This window comes from Lemur catta, chromosome 2 (genome assembly GCF_020740605.2).
Source record: "Lemur catta isolate mLemCat1 chromosome 2, mLemCat1.pri, whole genome shotgun sequence".
Taxonomy (NCBI): Eukaryota; Metazoa; Chordata; class Mammalia; order Primates; family Lemuridae; genus Lemur; species Lemur catta.
The window spans coordinates 107,466,061-107,485,990 of NC_059129.1; the positions used below are offsets into that span (position 1 = coordinate 107,466,061).

The following is a 19,930-nucleotide window of genomic DNA, read 5'->3' on the forward strand; positions in this document are numbered from 1 at the left end:
TTTCAATACTCTAATAAGCAACACAGCTGCATTTATGCCCTGGTACTGTATATTTAAAGGTCAGAGAGATAAGGAGGAAATGACTAAGAAAACTGAGAAAAAAGTAGTCATTGAATGTTATAGACAGAATAATCTTCCCCACCCCAAATATATACACACCTTAGTCCATGAAAAACATGAACATGTTACCTTCCATGACCAAAGGGAGTTTGTAGATGTGATTAAGTATTGTGAGATGGGGAAATTATCCTGGATTATCTGGGTGGGCCCAGTGTAACCCCCAGGGTCCTTAAAAGTGGAAGAGGGAGACAGAAGAGTTCAGAGGGAAAAGTGACAAATGAAGAATGGATAAAGGTAAACTTGCTGGTTTTGAAAACCGAGAAAGGAGTCCACAGCCAAGGAAGGTAGGTGAGTTCTAGAAGCTGGAAAAGCCAAGGAACTGGAGTCTCTCCTTAGAGCCTGCGGAAAGGAAAGCAGCCCTGTTGAAACCTATTGTCAGCTCAGTCCCGGGTTGGACTTCTGACTCCTACAATTCTAAGACAATAAATTTGTGTGGTTTTAGGCCACTAAGTTTCTGGTATTTTCTTACAGCAGCAATAAGAAAATAATACAGTGAGGCAGGACAAACACAGTAGAAGGTGATACCTTGGAAACCAAGTGAAGCAATTTTCTTAAAAAATGAGGGCATGAGCAATAGGCCCAAATGTGGCTAATAGGTCAAGATGAAGTGAAAACAACTAAATGTTGAATTTAGCAACAAGAAGATTAAAGTCTCTCTCGAATATCACCTCTGGGGAGTGAGGACTGGAGGAAGTGCTTTCCTGAATATTCTACCTATTATAGCAACGTTCACCTCTCTGCATCTTTTCATATTGCTTCAATTCTATAGCACCTGACAACGCTCTCACTAATCCTTTGTCTATGTGCCTACTGTGCATCTCCATGGGTAGGATGTGTAGTTCCACAGGGGCAGGAACATTGATTTTTTTTGTTCATTTCCTCCATCTCCAGCAACTGGAACAGTAGCTGGACAAAGTAGGAAATCTGTTTATCTATCATCTATTTATGTGAAACAAAAGAATGGATGTCTTTATTTTATATTTCTAATAATTCCTAATTGGAACTGTTCTAAATTGTTGTATATAGGTAGAGATTGACCAGAGGCTTACCAATCCTGTTCCCATTTCTTTTGATGTTTGACTAGCTTTACAGGATGGCGACTTGGACAACAGAATGTGGGTAAATAACAGTATTCACCTTAAGGTTCATAAAAAATTCTGTGAGATACTTCTCACTCTCTTCCTGCTCAGTGTATGGCTAAGTTCTATGAAGACACCTTACAAAATGGTGATACGTCAAGAAGAAATGAGCCAAGACCCCTTATTCAGCACATTCCAAGCCACCACTCTATACCCACCTGCCTGTCCAGACTTTGGTATGATGAGAAATATCCTTTGTTGTTTAAGTCACTGAGATTTGGGGGTTATTTGATATTGTAGCATTGACTAAAGAGTGTACTTCCTTTCTTTGGATTTGAATCTTCTTGCTTATATCTTTAGTCATTGTAAGTAAATACATGCTATATTACTTACAGATTATTTTTCTATTATCTTACATTTGTAATACTTGATTCTCTTGTTGTGACTTCTGCCTATCTTTTGTGTATTCTTTGATTATGTGCTTATGCCTATCAGGGTTTTCTCCTCCTCCAGTCCCCTTCCCCTGAGGCAACCCTGTGTTGAGAGAATATACTTTCAACATTATATTGAGTTTTATTCTGTGAGAAACCCCAATGAATATAGCTAGATCTCAAACCTGTGAAAAGAGTTTTTCCATTTCTCCAGAAAGACTTTTGTTCAGCCCAACATCAGGCAGAGAAAAATGGTAGCTTTCTTATAATCTTCCTGAGCTTAGGTGGATTTTTCTCATTCACCTTTTTAAAGAGAATTAAACTCTTGGAAAACCAAGTCATTATCTAAGGTTGGAGCACTTCCTTTCCTCATTTGCATTCAAGACCTTGTCCCATATATGTTAAAACAAAAGATTACAGTTTTATAAGACTTACAAGACTTCCCTCAGAACCATGACACTCTGATCCACAATCCTCTCCTTATTTCTGAATCCTGACAATTTTTATTGTTTTTTTTTTTGCCTTAAGAGACAGAGTCTCACTATGTTCCCCAGGCCAGCCTTGAATTCCTGGGTTAGAGCGATCTTACTACCTCAATCTCTCAAGTAGCTAAGAGCACAGGTGTGTGCCCACCATGCCTGGCTTTTATTCTTTATACAGACATTTATAGGTATTATCATTCTTTTAAAATCTCAATTCACCATCTTGCTGGAAAAGAAAATTTGAGAATTTGTACATCGTTAAAGAGTGTTCCTAAGTAGCATGTAAGAGTATAAAAGAGGTAAGGATGACTAGAATAGTTTTCAGGGAAAAATGAAGCCTTTTTCATATTATTAATAGAAAAATCAAGGCATAAATCAGCACATTATAATATTTGTTTTATTGAGCATTGGTACAAGCCCACAGATAAAAAAAATGCTGATTTTGTGTACATCAAAACCACGATAAAATTACCTCATTCAAGAAGCTCAAAATCTTAAAATCTATTTTTTAAAAGGAAGGTATAATTTTAAAAATAAGGCTCTGCTAAGATTGTTTTTCTTCCCTGTTCATTCTGTCAAGTGTAAGTAAATGTTCTAGCTCCCGCCCTTAAGCTATTAAGCTTTATCTCTAATTGGCCTACTTTCCTTGTAACGCATAAAATCTATTTCCATCTATATTCAATATTACTTTAAAAGAGTCTCATTAGCAGTGTCTTATACCAGCCCGATAGATCATTTATAGTGCTACACATGCGATATAAACAATGCTCAAATGCAGCTCAAGGTCAAATATAAGAGAGATTTAAAATGAACCTCTAAAATGTTGCTTTGAAACTCTCAGCACAGTATGGCTTTGAAGTTCACTAGCAGAACGTACCTACTGCTCTAGCATAGTTGGGATCCTTTAAGTATTCAAAGCACCTTATTCTTGTTCTCATCAATTATGAAAGCAAGATAATTTTTAAACACAAAAGTGATGCAGGAAGAATTAGGAACTGGTAATACTGGGAAGTAAATGTTCCCAAATTTTAGAAAATTTAAACCTGCAACACTGAAAAATCAGAGTGATTCGCAGAGACACTTTATTCACATAGCAACATACCCGTAGACTAATAAGTGATTTAATTCATTAAAATTGCAAGTTGTATAAAATATTTCAAAAATAAATATGAAAGTATATGGCCAAAGGCTCCCTCCCCACACAGTGAGTCTAAATATGTTGGAAACATTATTTTTTAAAAAGTTAATAAAAATCAATGAGAAATGTGTATAATATAAAATCTGAATATTCCCAATACTTAATATGGGGTATTCCAAAGGAAGCCAGTGTTTGGAGGGAGGAGGCAAGAGGCTGATTCCTAGAGTACAAATAATATAAAACACGAATGTGCTCCTGGAGAAAAGAGAGCAAGCATAAAGGAAGCAAATGCTCATGGCTGAAAACCATTGAAAGATATCGGTGGACTAATTACAGAAAGAACCTATAGTGGTGTGTTGGGGGCTGAAATAGTGTAACCCACAAGGAGCTACTGGGAAATGGATTTGAGCAGCGGCAGTCAAAGCTTGAAAGTCTGGAAGTCTATGCTGGAAAGGAAGCTATAACTACTTTGTAAATGTCAGGAGACCAGAAATAGGTTTTGTGAAGGAGCAAGTGGCTAGAGTTACTCATAAGTACCTAGCTTCTAAGACTGGCATAACTCCCCCTACAGTTTGTGGTATAACAGGCAATATGTCGCTTGCCCATGGTTCCCTGAGGAAACAGAAAGGCTGGCTGAAAGAAAAAGAATGAGGGTGAGGGCAGCCCTCCACCATCATGGGTGTGGCATCAGGGCTAGTGTTTCCTATACAGTAGAAAAGCCCCCAACTCCCCAGTATTAAGATTTGGGTGGGGATAAGGTGGGGATAGGGTAATATAAAAAGAAATTTTAATTTTTATGGTACATGCACCCACTAATCAGAAAGGACTCTATCCTGGTATTGGAATAGAGTGCTAGAGGCCCTCTGCTTGTCCATTAACTATTTATTAGCTGAATTATGGGTAGGTCCTGGGGTTCCCAGAGAGAGAGGCCAGAGTTTAAAAGGAGTGGAACATTCTTTCAGAAGCTTAAAAAAGCAGCTATTTGCCAGCTGGTGAGAAAATATTTCAATATTGTAGCAGCTATCCTGTCCTTTTCAGGAGTGCATACCAACTGCATCTCAGCAATGGGTAAGGAGCTGAACATCCTGGAAGCCCATCCAAACTCCATGGCACAGAATAGTATGCATGAGTTTAGAGCATCTACAAAAGATGAACTAAGAAACTGAAATTACAAAGCAAAACAAGAAACCTAAAACTATGAGGTACAGTCAGTAAATATATCAGAAGAAAGAACTCATACCCAAGGAAAGAGAAGTAATATGACAAACTTAAAAAGTCTTTAGAATGAGTGCATTTTGAATTCTCAAGAAGATACAGGATGGGTAGTTTCTACCTTGCAATTAAACAAGGAAAATATTAAAAAAAAATAGATATGAAAAAAGAAATCTTAAAAGATTTTAGTAATGAAAATTTCAGATATGAAATAAAGACTTGATAAAATAGCAGAAAGAGTAGATAAAATACAGCTGAAGTAAGAAGAGAGCTAGTGATTTAGGAGGTAGAATTTTAAAAATCTAGTATTTGCATAGAGAGATAAAGAGCTATAAAATATAAAATATACAAGTAAATAGATTGGAAAACTCAAACATATGCTTAACAGGAGATCCAGAAAAACAAAATTGTTAGAATGTTGGGGTGGGGGGTATATTTGAAAACAGGATGGCTGAAAAGTGTTTAGAATTTATAAAAGATGTGTCTTCAGATTGGAAAAAGCCAATCAAGCAATAAAGAGGATAAATAGCAGGCTGAGCAGTGGCAATCTGAACCTAGATGTATCAAATGAAAAGGTAGATCAATGATGTAGATGTATTAATTTACGTAGAGAAGTGTCAAAATACCTTAAAATGAAAAACAATCAGATTGACAGCAAGAGTAGACACCAGAAAGTAAGGAAGTGGTATCCTCAAAGCTGAGGTAAAATAACTGTCAACCTTGAAATCAATACCCACATAAATACTTATTCAAAAATGATATAGAAACATTTATCTTAAATGAAATAAAAACATATTAAAACTGAGTTTACCATAACAGACTCTTGTCAAAAAAAAAAAAAAAAATACTGAAGGATTTATCTCAGAAAGACAGAAAATAACCCCAGAATGAAAGTGTGTGGATATAAGTAGTAATGGTAAGCAAATGAGTCAATATAATATTTTTCTAAAATTTTTAAAAGTATTTCTTGCAAACATAATAGCAATAACTTTATGCTTTAAAAATCTGTAATTAAAACTCTAGCAAACAAAAATAAAAGAGATGAGAAAGGGAATTCTAAGGGACACTACCATGCCAGTTTGTTTCTGTTTTTGTTTTCCAGTAATGATACTGAATAACTGTAGACTTTGTAGGAAAGTATTTAAAAATAAACAGACATGTAAAAAAAATAAGGATATTCCAAGAAATAAAATGTAAAACTTCCAAACCAAGAAAGAACAGAGAGGGTAAGTCTAATGTTAGGCAAGAACTAATTGTAAACTATCCCATAGGTAGAAGGAAAATTAGGAAAGCAAAAACTTTTAAATTGGGATCAAATCAAGCAATATATCTGGAGAATAAAACATTTTACAAAAATACAATTACAGAATGAGAAAGGAATCTCACTCAACCAACAGTTCACTTATTTCTAATTAACATTTACTAAACACCTGCTTTGTGACAAGCACTCTGCTGGATGATAGGGTTAGAAACACATAAACATGTACCTCTGCTGTTCAGTTTATTTAGAATGCAAAAAAGTAGACAGATAACTTCAATATAACAAGGTATGTGCAGAGATGAAAGTAGTCCCAGGTGACAGAAATAGGGACATTGTGCCAGTGTTGAGGCAATTAGGAGAAAATTCCCACAAAAAAATAGCATCTGACATGTCTTGAAAGATAACAAGAAATTTTCCAGGTTAAAAAAGGAGAAAGGGCATCAGTAGGAAAAAAAGAACAGCATAAGAGACAGTGCAAAAGCAAGAAACAGCAGAAGAGGTGGAGAGATCTATGAGTTCTTCAGTACCACCTGAGTACAGTATATGGCAGAGAGGAGAAAATTAGGTTGAAAAAAACAAAAGGTAGGCAAACAGCTTCCCCATCAAGGATTCTGCTGAGAAGTTTGAACTTGATTTTCTAGTCAGCATTGACCCCTCAATGTACAGAGATAACATTTTATTCATAGATATATATTATTTTTAACATTTACTCATGGTTTAAAATATGAAGCTTAAGTAACACTGCATTTTAAATACAACTTTAAAATGAGCACAGTAATGATGATAATTCAGAAAATTTGATTTAAGATAATTTTCATTAGATCTGAAAAATCACACTCTTCCAATCAAAATTCTTGTATGAAGGTGTCCCTGACAAATCATAAAAAATTTTTTTTAAATATAATATATAATTGCAATTATATCCAATTTGGGATTTTATTTTGAAGAAAAAAATTGTATCTATGCCTACAATGTTTTACTTGTGGATAGATTTAAAATCTATCCTCTTAATATTTAAAAGCAAAGTATCAAATTTAAAGAACAAGCCTGAGAGATATCACTTCCATCTCAGGGTCACAGAGACTGGATTTACCCTCCCACCTGATATAACAATAAACCTGGACAAAATACATAAAACTGATTTTAAAGACAGGGACATCAAGTGAGGAAGGACAATGATCTTTGAATGATGAGAAACAAATGAAGTGAGCCCTCTAATTGCCGCAGCTTATGGCCCTGAGAGAGTTTTCAGGCTGAAATTCAGGGAGACGTGGCCCAGGCATATCTCTGAAGATTCCTTGAGTAGAGGAGAATACCAGTGTTTGGGGGAGACCAAGGTAGCTAGAGTTTGCAGGACAGTGTACTGAAGTAGAGAAAGCTTCAAAGAGAGAACTCCTGAGATCTTCAGAGAGTCACCCACGAACATTCAACAAAGTACTTATCAGCACATGTGCATGAGGAAGTTACCCAAAGCTAGAGGGAGAAAAATAAATACCCAAAAGAACTGGAGGACTCACACATGGCCACAACTGGTTCTACTGCTACCAGTCCCATGGAAACTGGGAAAAGTAATCAGAAACATCTTGCCTCAGTCAGGGAAAATAATTTGCCCTATATTAAACATGGTTCTGGTCCCACATAACAAATCTTAAAAGCAAAATTTGAAAGAATGAAGCTATTTCTAAGCAATTAATCTATATTCTAGAACAAAGCTCAAGAATATTTATAGGGTTACAAAATATCACAGTATCTGTCATTCAATCAAAAATCACCAGGCATGAGAAGAAACAAGAACATATGACTACTGGAGAGGGAGAAAAAAATTGAATTAGACTCATAACTGACACAGATGTTAAAATTCATAATCACATTAGTATAGTTATTATAGCTGTATTCCATGTTTTCAACATGTTAAGTAGAGACAAGACAAAAGAGTTGATTGGATACCTGAAATGGAAACTAAACTGTCTGAGAGAAGAAATACACAAAGGGTATTAATGATAGATTAGAAATTGAAGAAGACTAATAAATTTAAAAAGGTAAGAAATAATTCAAAAGAAAAAAACAATTGTAAATAAACAGAGCACTGGTGAACTCTGGGATAGCTTCAAGCAGCCTAAAGTAAGTGTAACTGGTATCACAAAAGGAGGGATTAAAGACAGAAAAAATGTATTTGATGAAATTATGGTGTATATTTTAAAAATTTTGATGAAAACTACAAACCCACAGATTGAAGAATTTCAATGAAACCCAAACTCAAGAAACATGAAGAAAACCATGCCAAGTTGCAACATAAGAAAATAACTTAAAAGCAGTGGTGAAAAAGATTTTAAGAGCAGTTAGAGGGGAAAAAAAAACCAAACATTACATGCAAAGGAACAAAGAAATGGAAAAAAGCGAATTTCCCATTAAAAACAATGCAAGAGAAAAGATAATGGCAACATCTTTAAAGAACTGAAAGAGAAAAATATCTGTCAAGCTACAATTCTACAACTATTGAGAATGTCTTTTAAAAATAAGAGTATAAGCACTTTTTTGACATAAAAAAGCTAAAAGCATTCATCAGGAGAAAATATTAACACAATAAAAAAATAAAGGAAGTCCTTTACGCAGAAGAAAAATGATACCAGGCAGAAATACAGATCTATACAAAGAAATATAGAAAATTAGAAGTAGTAACTACAGGGCTAAATACACAAGTTATTTTATTTTAAAAATATATTTATAGTAGAGATAACTACTTATACAAACAGATAAATAATGTAATATGGAGTTTATAATATATAAAATCAGATGTTTGACAACAATAGCAAAATGTTGGTGGTAATGTATAAGTATACTATTATGTTTTTATATTGTATGTGAATTGATACAATGTCATAAGCAGGTAGAGTCTGTTATGTTCACAATGTGTACTATTAACTACAAAGCAACCTCCAAAATAGCAAAAGAAATAGCTGCAGCTAAAAGCCAACAAAAGAGATAAGTAGAATTTTTAAAAAATTTAATCAATCTGAAATGCTCGGGGCGAGGATGGAGAGAAAGAGGAAGGCTAGTACACTGTTGGTAGGAATATAAATTAGTCCAGCCACTATGGAAAACAATATGGAAATTTAAAGTAGAACTACCATAGGATCCAGCAATTCTGGGAATATATCCAAAAGAAAAGCAATCAGTATAATGAAGAGATATCTGCACTCCCACGTTTACTGCAGTACTGTTCACAATAGCCAAAATATAGAAGCAACCTAAATGTCCACCAACGGATAAATGATTAAAGAAAATGTGGCATATATACAGAATGGAATATTATTCAGCCACAAAAATTAATGAAATCCTGTCATTTGCAGAAACATGTATGGAACTGGAGAATATTATGTTAAGTGAAATAACCAGAGCAAAGAAAGACAAATATCTCATGTTCTCACTCATAGGTGGGAGCTAAAAGAGCTGATTTGATGAAGGTAGAGCATAGAATGATGATTAACAGAGTCTGGAAAGGGTAGGAGGGGAGGGAGATGAAGAGAGACTGGTTAATGGATATAAAAATACAGTTAGATAGAAGGAATATATTCTAGTATTCAATAGCACAGTAGGATGACTATATTTAACAATAATTTATTGTGTATTTCAAAATAACTGAAAGAGAAGCTTTGAAATGCTCCCTACAAAAAGAAAAGATAAATGTTTGAGATGATAGATACCCTAATTACCCTGACTTGATCATTACACATTGTATACATGTATCAAAATATCACATGTACCCCATAAATATGTATAATTGTTATATATCAATAAAAATAAGATAATTATGAGTGCAAGGAGCCACACAAAAGCTGTACATAGCTATGACTTCATTTATATAAAGCCTAGAAAATACAAACTAATAAAGTGACAGAAAACAGAACAGCGATTGCTGGGGACTGGGGTCAGGAAGGGATCACCAAGGGCAAAGAAAAAGTTTTTGAATGACAGGTCACTTTATTATTTTGATGATGGTGAAGATTTTGTGTGTGTAGGTGCATGTCAAAACTTATCAAAGTGCACCCTTTAAATATGTGCAATTTACTACATGTCAATTTTTTGTTATCAATAAACCTGTTTAAAATAGAAACAAAGGAAGGGAGGAAGGGAAAAGGAAACGAAGGAAAGAAGGACGGAAGAAAAGATGGAAAGAAGGAAGAGAAAAAAAAACAGGCTGGGAATTTTAAAAGGCAAATTCAGGAAATTGCAAACATTACTTCATAATAGCAATATTACCATTCATAAACTCCTAATATACAGTTAAGTTTAAATGTACATTCTATTTTATATTTGGTTACCTAATCAGATGCAATGAACCATATTTTGTCTATAAATAATGTCTTTCATAGGTATCTATTCTTGGTAATTAAATATTCTGAATAATTTGGAGTTCAGAAAATGTCAAAACTGTCTTTATACGTAACGAAAGTGGTTCATAATTTTATTAAAATATATTTTATAATCCTGTTATTAATAAAACACTAATAAGTTTACTTTTTTAAACTTAAAAGCACTTATTAATCACATACTTTGCAAAGATGACAAAATGATGTTTTCAAAAATTCTTAAGTCAATTAGCAAGTTTATGTAATACAACAAAAAATGCACACGAGTTAAAAACCTTCAAGGAAAACTTTAGCTGGAACAAAGGTATAAAGTCATTACAGACTTTGATGCAATAAAAAGCCCACTGAATCTGGTTTATACACACACAAACACACACACACACACGGACATATTCACATATTTGTTTTAATTAGATTATTTTAGGGAAGCAGGTTCACTGTAGGGATGTTAAAATTTCAATAAAATGAGAGTCTGGAGTTTTGCCATTGTTTTCTTAACGCATGCTGTTCAGTGTAAGGACCTGATTTTATTCGTAGTGGGAGGCAGTTTATTTATGCAATGTGCAATCAGCATGCCTTCTTAAGTAGTGTCAGCTAACACCCTGCAGGAATCAGAATATGAATAGAATTACACAATTGACTTAATTTGGGTTAGGGGCATTCTGAGTTATACTCTTTAGAAATTAAATATGTAGGGAGGCAACTTGTAAATCTTGGGAAAAAATGTTTTAAATTAAAGCCAGTTGTTATGTTGACCTTTTATTTACTTGGTTTTATTAAAATTATTTAAATGAGCATTTCATTTTAAAAGTTCAACATTGTGCTTGGTTGGGTGACTGTAAAGATTAACAAGATTCAGTTTCTATTCTCAAATAACTTAAAATTACTGAGAATAAATGCAGGCTATAACTAAGATACAAAGGCAAAAGCAAAGAGGTTGATAACGAATTTAAAGACAAAGTGTATTATTAGCACAGAAGAGGGGCAGAAATTGCTTCCAACTTGGAAAGTCAATGTTGGCTTCATGGAAAAGAAGGCCTTTAGATATAGATGGAATTGGAAGTAGCATGAAAGCCACTATAAAACATAGAGAAAAGGATGGGAAAATGTGCAGAGGTAGAAAAGGGAAGAATGGTAAACAGCATGTTAGTATCTGGCTGATACAGAGAGTAGGAGGGAGCTGAAGCCAGTTGCTGAGCTTATTGCTAAGAGCTAGTATGGTGCGCTCTCTCTCTCTCTCTCTCTCTCTCTGTCTCTGTCTCTGTCTCTGTCTCCCCACTCCTTCCCTCCCTTCCTTCTTTCATGCTTCCTTTTTTTTTTAAAAAAAGCAGGAACACCTTACCTGCAAATGGTATGCTAAGAAGATTATGAACGGTACTTTTATGCAAAGTTAATGGCATAAGGAAAAACCTTGACTAAAGGCAAGGGAATTGGAAGATTTTTTTTTTAGTGGTTCTACTTGGAGTTAATGAGGGCCTCACCTAGAGGAGGTCAGGGAAGAAAATGAGTGTGGAGCCAAGGTGGAGAATTATTAATAAAAGAACAAGGAAACCAACTGCTTGTGATCGGCAAAGGAGAGGGAGAGGGCGGATGACTGATCCTTAGAGTTAAGGTGACAGGGAAGACAGTAATAACATTCTCTAACATGAGCAACATGGAAGCTTGTACATTTGGGAGAGAAAATGATGACCTCCATTTGGACAGATTTAATTGAGAGTAGGAGAGCGCATCCATGTTATTTGTCCACTTGTACTTGAGCTTAATTGCATGATAAGGGTCAGAGATGTTCATTTAGAAGTCTTAAATCAGGAATGACTTTTTTAGATGCTCAAAAGGGAGAGAAGAGAGAAGCGAAATAAGACCACTGGAGAATGACTTAATTTAGCAGGTAGAAGAAAGGAAATGAGGCAGGGGGCAGACGAGAGGGATTTGAGAACTCAGGAAAGGACCAGAGAGGCCAGACTGAGCTGAAGTGCCCTGTGCTCCCTAGTGGCCACCTGCACCCTCTTGAGAGACAAGGAGCCAGGCAGGACAGCAGTCTGGGAGGCCAGCTGCTTCTGCTGTGCTGGTCCCAGGCCAAGGTGCAAAGGCCACCAGGATCTTAATCTTTGCCATTTCCCAGGATGTGACACCTTCCAGCAGCAAAGCTGCTCATGCAAATACCTGAGACAGTGTCCATAATGACTTCAACCAAAATCCATGAAATAAACAACAGGTCTGCAGGACCCAAAGGCTAGTACATGCACAGGCTCAAAATAACCCCTTTTTGAAATAACTCACAACTATTTTTCTCATAAGGTCATTCTTTGTTGTACAAACTAGTCCCCAAATTCTTCCTAGCCCTTGACCAAAGGTGAACTAAACATGTGGCTTTTGTCTCAAATTTCTAATTAGCTCATCTGCATTTTTTAGTATGTGGAAAGGGCCCCACTGCCAGTTAGTTGAACAGTACAGCCTTCACCCTTAACCTTAACCTGACCTGGTTAAACTCTCACTGTGCCTCTGGTTCAAACTGGGGGGCAAAAGCAGGCAAAACAATTCCCAGTCCCTCTGACTTTCTTTTTATGACCTGTATCCTTTGTCATTAATTTAATAACTCACCTGGACACATGCCCTACCCTTGGATTTTTAATAGATAGCTCCCCCGAATATGCCCCTATGCTCAAAAAGTGGGATTTTTTGAATAGCAGCACTCAGAAACAGATGCTGTGGGAAGTCTGAAGATGCGAAGCTGAATAGAAGCTTTGGGTTGACCCAAGTCTCTGCAGAGGCTGTGGCTGAAAGCCAGGTACCCAGACTGGAGACTGCAAGGTGAGAAACTGGGGACAGAAAGCCACACCGATCTTTTGAGAACCTAACTGAAGTAGTATGTGAAATTCTGATATTCACCAGGTCAGAGGGATGGAATCAAAATGATTACAAACTATTTGGACCATGGCATTCATTTTGACATCAGCCAAAAAAAAAAAAAAAAAAAGAGAGAAAGAGGGGGAGGAAAAAAACAAAATATAAGCATTTATTTACTTTGAAAATGTTCCATGTGTTAATTCAGCTGTACGAATTAGCATGGCTATAGCCTCAGAATCTGTAATTAATTAGCTTGGATCTACCCTGGGAAGTAAGGTTTACAATCAAATTTCAAAGCACCTAGTCTAGTACCTCTTTACGATGCCATGTATATATCTTCTTTATCAACGACAAAAATGAGAAAGATTAGTAATATTTCTATCCAATCTTTCATATTATACAAATATATTAAAGGCATATTTTTAATCTGTCTTAGATACAGTTTTTAGTTGTTTTATCTCACATTAGGTGGTATAATAAATTTATAGATTATTTAAATTAATTCCTTGATTTAAATAATCTGTGACCTGGAAATGTCAAAATAATATTAGTGAATTAAAATATTTTTAAATAACATTTTAGACTGAGCCACTATTAGTTTGCTCATCTAGAAGCATTGTCACAATGCTATTAGTTTCAATGCATAAAATTGAGTATATTTTTAGGTAGCAAGGAAGTATTAATTCCATGAGTTTGTAAATTTAAATCTTTTCAGTCTAAGTTCTTTTACCCCTCTAATAATTCTATAGAGTAAACTTAAAATTACACAAACTAAAAATTGGGTGATCACCAAAGCAAATATTTCACTATCAGAGATAATTCTTAAATCATGTCAAACTTTAGTAAATAATTAACCAAATGCTCAGATTAAGATTATTTCAAAGAGAGAACTAAAGGCAGACCCTATTAAGATTAAAGGGGTACTCCTAGCCTCATTAAACAGAGCTTTTTGGCTGAGATTTTTATACTTAAAAACAGGCTACTGACATTTATAAAATGTCCTAATCTGTGCCAAGCGTTGCCCCGGGTGCTGCAGATGACTATGACAGGGCCTCTTCCCTCTGGGCTCTCCTAGTTTCGCTCTGGTTCTGAGAGAGTTTTATGGTCCAGTTGCCACTCTGGGTTTCCAGTTCAACTCAATTAAATTACACATGCATGTATTAAACACACACTGTGCCAAGCCCTAAAGAGAACACAAAGTACATAAGGCCAGGCATTCAGAAATCTCTCTTCAATCTCATTTATATATTTTTTTCCTTTCCTTTTCAGACATCAGGACACCGTGGACTGGACGTCATCATCATGTATTCCACTGCAGCTGAAGACTGGAAACTTGGCTTGTGTAAGCTTTGACCACAACCTGCTTATAGATCTGCTCTGCACACCCACCCCCCTTGTCATCTGCTCCTCGCCACCATTAGGAGTGCCCAGAATCAGGCATCCCCCCATTATCTCAAGGCCATGGCCCATTCTTAATACCGCATACACTCCATGCAGTTGCTTCAGAAATCAACATTTTGATACTTAAAACCATCTGTGTTTCCCCACTACAGAGAGTGTGAATTCCTTATTCCTCTCATTCTGCTGCATACTCACCTTAGATGCTTTACAAGCCAACCTGGATTACTTTCTGTGCCCCAGACATCCCCATTGCCTACAGTAACCATCCCACTCACCTGTGCCTTTCACAATTGGGGAGTGGCTGTTGGAGAGAGGTGATGACGGATCAGCTCCTGTTGGAAATGACCTTTCTCTCCTCTAATGCATAGAGCCCTCATTTTAGGAGTCTCTGGATTTCTCTAATCCAACCTCATGCCAACACATAATTCCTTCTATGGAATAAGTTCCCTTTGACAAATGTGGCATTACCCTGTATCCTAGTTACCTCTATATGAATCTTAGCCCTCTTCTCCCAGCCCCAGATTATAAATCCCTTGATAGAAGGTACCATGTTTTACAATTCCTTATTATCTGGGGCCTGCCAATGACTTAGGCGTGAGAAATGCTCAATATATAGTTGGGAAATGAAAATAAAGAATAGGCTTTCCTCTGGGAAAGTTTCAGTCACTGAAGTTGATCTTTTAAACTGGTTAATTGACTTCAGTTGTTGAGATTCACAAGGATCACCTGCAGAAATCACAGAACTCAGTATGACCTGGGTTGTTTCCACCAGGGTCCACCTCTTACCTCTGCCTTTCAGTGTGGACCCTGAAGACACGAGGCCTAAAGCTATAAAGGGCACCTGCCCACTGTGTCTGGTTCTCTTTTGGGGGATTTCTTTTGTGATCTCTGCAGGTAGAGGAACATATTACTTACCAGCCACTGCTGCCTGGCTTATTGAATCAGCTCTCTCTTGGACCTCAGATAACCAAGGATTCACTTAATTTAATGCTCAGTATGATATTTATTCCTTTATTTTATGTTGCTTTCATGATATTTATCATAATTAATCTTTTGTATTAATAATAGTTCTCTTTTCAAATTTCATATAGACAGATATGTTGATCTTTTTTGAAAATTCTATAAAATTTACATGTGCATTTCAGTCATGAAGATAAACTTGAGGATTGTGAAATATATTACATTCTGTTTTTGAAAGAGGTTTAGTGATATTTCATCATTACAAATCTAGAAGGTTGCATGGTCCTTGTTAGTTTAACAGATTACTTGTTTTTCAATCTTGGTCAGAATTTGCTATTAGAAGTGGAACAAAATTTTGTGACTATAAACACCAAATTGTGCCCTTATCTCAAAGTGCCCATTAAAGTTCCATATATTTTAGTGCATAAAGTATATGCATTGATACTTCTAAGGACTATTAATATTAAAATCATATATCTTCTTTTGTCTCTCTTGATTTATTCATGATCTACACAAAAACTCACTTTTAGTACTTCTAAGAAGATCAAATTTTTGTCTTCACGTTAATGTGAATCCTTCCAGTGGCATCTAACTGGTAAAAGCATCTTTGCCTATTAGTTTTCAAATCAATTAGATTTATCAATTAATTTAAATTTGTTTATAATTGCTAATTATCATTGGATACTGTTGCAGACTGCATATCTGCGTTCCCCCCAAATTTATATGTTGAAACTCTAGCACCCAATGGGATGGTATTAGGACATGGGGCATTTGGGAGGTAATTAGGTCATTAGGTGGGGCCCTCGTGATGGGATTAGTGTCCTTATAAGAAGAGAAATGAGCTAGTCTTTTCTCTTTCCACCATATGAGGGTACAAGAGGACGGATATCTGTGAATTAAGAAGAGGGTTCTCACCAGAACACAATTATGCTGGCACCTTGATCTTGAACTCCTAGCCCCCAGAACTGTGAGATATAAATGTTTGTTGCTGAAGCCACCCAGTGTATGGTATACTGTTACACCAGCTCAAACTAAGACAGATACTGATAAAGAGAGTTATAACCTGTGACAGTTGTTTTAAGTTGTTATGTTAAAAGAAGAAAAATCAATTAAATCCTGGTTTTAAACATTTTACTATAGCAAAAGTCCCTCTCTTATTATGGACCCAGTGAAGTTAAAAAAAAATCTGATACAATCACGGAAGTTTAGAGCTGGAGGAAAATACAAAGTAGGGAACAGAGGACAGGGAGTTTTGGAGTGAGAGCAATTTTAATTAGAGGGCCTTCCATGTAAAGAAGATAAAACCAAATGTCAGAATAAAAAATGACTTGTCCAATGTCACAGGAGAATTGATGCCAGTGTGAACCCTAGAATAGAGATTTCATACTGGCTGATACAGAGAACTAGAGAACATAGAACTATAGAAATAGTTTAATCTAATGTAAAAACTGACAGCTCAGTTACCTGACATGACTTTTCTTGCTAATTCAAAATCAAATTTACTTATTAATTTAGTTATAGATGGATATAGATGATTCTGCTGTAATCAGTTGTAACATCTCAGGTTTTGAACTTGGCCAACAGCAGATCGAATAGGAAAGGGAAGGAGACTTGATCTTCAATCAAATTCACAAAGAATGAATACCAAGGTAGATAACAAAACTAAGAGTTCATTTAATACACAGATGACAAGTGTTTATTATGTGCTAGTCACCATACTAGGCAAAAAACAGACGTGACCCTTATCCCCAGACTGACATAGGGCAAAAAAAAAAAAAAAAAAAAAAATGCTACTGATGGAAGCTTTAGGTTCTGTGGGATGGCCATTTTCAAGACTATGAAGACTTTGTTTCTCTTATTCTATTATCCAGGACCATGTTAGAGTTGGTTGCATTTACTGGATATGTAACCACATTTACAAGGTGTGATAAAATGACATAAAAGCTTACTCTAAATCACCCCAGTATATTTCAAATGACAATCACACTAGAGCCTTGTTAGACTTTGATCCCTGTGACTCATACTGGGTGACACTTTGTCTTGTGTCAATGACTTAGCCTGGTATCTATGATTAGTTCTTCAGTTAAACTTAAAGGATAGACTTGAATTATAAAGAACTTCACATCCTATCATTTAATGCTACAGCAAAATCTAATGATTTGGTGTTTAATGCTTAATCATTTCTAGAAAATTGTAGCTTTAAAAATAACTATTTGCCCTTCCTCTGCTTTCATAAATATATACATACATTTTTATTGGTGTAATTTAATTCAGATATTTTCTGGAAAAAAGAAACATGTTAGAAATGCATTATCATCTCCAAAGGAAATGGGAAGTTCCAGCAAGGGAAGAGTTAGCTTCTTAACAAGCAGGAACTTTATTATCTCTATAGTGTGATACAATCACCACAAGACTAGTCCACATAATATGTTTTATGGTATCTGGTTTGATCAGTATCTTTAGGGCAGTTAACAATCTCATCTTTTTCAGCATATAAATTTCTTAAAGTTGAAAATTTTCCCCAAGCTCCGAAAGAGTTGTAAGCCTTCAACATGCTTTAATTATAACCAACATTGACTTGGGGTTTTTTTTTTTTTTTTTTTTTTTTGGTGTATTCAAAATTCTCTTTCAACCCTGCTGCTATCTCTTAATTATTGTCATTCAATCATTCAGTAAACAGTTCTGAGGATTACTATATATACCCAGGAACCACTCTAAATGCTAACATTTCAACAGTATGTAAAATAAAAAAGGAAAAATCCCTGCCTTCATAGAACTTATATTCTTTTGGGAAGACAAATGAAAAAAAACATAACTTTTTACAAGTGAACTTACAGTATGTTAAATGAGCAAAAAGAAAAAAAAAAACAACGAAGAAAAATAAAGCAGTGAAGGAAGACAGGGAATTTGTTTTTTTGTTTGGTTTTGGTTTTGCCAGGGAAGTGGAGGGATTTCAATTTTAACTCAGGTGGCCAAAGAAGCTGATAGGAGAAAATGGCATTTTGGTGGACAACTGAAAGAGGTGAGGGAGAAAACCATATGGATATTTGGGGAGAAGAGCTCTCCAGCAGAGGAAACAGCAGATGTGAAGGCCTTGGAGTGGGAACAAGCCTGACATGTTCCAGAGAGTGGAGAGGAGGTTAGAGTGTTTGAAGCATTCTCTCACAACTGGAATGAATTTCGGAACTTTTAGAAATTCAAACAATACCCCAAATCCTGTGCTATTGATAACTGTATAACTCTAGGGGGAAATAAAAGACCACAGAAAAAATAATAATGCTAGGCAGGTGCGTACAAATGCATAACACCTAACACCAGCCCAGAACAGACAGGCACCAGGAAGTTTCCGTGAGCTAGGATCTGTATAGGTCCTCAGAGTAAACATCAATATATAGATGAACTATATATTTATGTTGTTTTCACTTTTTGAAGCCACTTTGTGTCTGATTTTATCTGATTAAAGTTCTTAGTTGTTGGAGTGGGCAGATACAAACTAGGGAAACATCTCTGTCTCTCTCTTCTCTCTCTTTCTCTTTCTCTCTCCTTCTCTCCTTATAGGGGCCAGGCAGATGTGACCCTAACTGGAAGTGTTTTGAGATATGCCTCTTTCTTAAGGAAGGTACAACCTTTCCAACTGCTTAAGTGGGCTATTAAGGGGGGTGGGGTGGGGGGAGATTCACTCACGGAGCCAGAAGAGCAGCCAAGCATCCAAAGCAAGGAAACCAGGAGCTCTGGGAAAGGAAGTTGGTCAAGACAGGCAAGGGGGAGGAAAGGGAGCGAGCACCTCCAAGGTCTGGCTTCCCAGGGAGGACAGAGAAGCTGTGAGGAGGCCGCTAAACTCCTGCCCTGGCAGTTTGCCCCCCAAGGGGCCAGGCCAAGGCAGGGTCAGGCAGGCAGAGGTCTCTTACTCTTTAGATTTATCAGATCCGTGCGCCGAGCTGATTCGATGCACCTCTTTCTTTTTGGTTTGTTTGGAGGTCATGGCAGAGGCCGGCCCAGCAGGGCTGAGCTCTGAGCATGGAGCGTCTGGGCGCTGGGGGCTCTGCGTCTGCGTTGCTAGGAGACCGTTGCTGCGCTGGCAGGCGCCGCTCCTGTGCTGGGTGGCGGGGAGTAGGGGTGTGATGGACACGGAGGTGATAGAGGGGGTTGGGCAGTGATGGGGGGAGGGGCAGGCGGGTGGGAGGCGGGGTCTGAGGCGGCCTGTTGCTGCCAGCGGGGACACAAGCGCCTGGAGAGCTCAGGTCACCACATACAGGTGGAGATCTAGAAGTTGGTGTCTTGGGAGGATTCCAGGCAGGGGGCATGGATTTGACAGTAGGATTGATGGGCAGCCCTGATGGACTGGCGTTCATCTGTCAGGCTTGACTTTGCCTAGCTTTGCCCTTCGGAACCATAGGCAAATGCTGACTGACTCTTTCTTGGATGTCAGCTTTGAATATGGCTATTATGCGAGTCCCACCCCTGGTCTTCTCTTGGCTGAACAGAATAAGTTCCTTCAATAATTACTAAGGAGACATTATGGACACACTGAGTTTACAAATGGCTCTAAAATCCTGGGGCCAGAACTGCATAGAATGGGTGTAGGGGGATCCCTGCAGGAAAGGCAAGATCACCACACCCTTAGTCACT

General features: G+C 36.7%; 1 pseudogene; it reads right to left on the reverse strand.

Annotated features, from left to right (window-relative positions):
* LOC123633192 overlaps positions 1–19,330 on the reverse strand; it is a 155,307-nt pseudogene extending 135,977 nt beyond the window's left edge.
* Between the last annotated feature and the right edge of the window lie 600 nt (positions 19,331–19,930).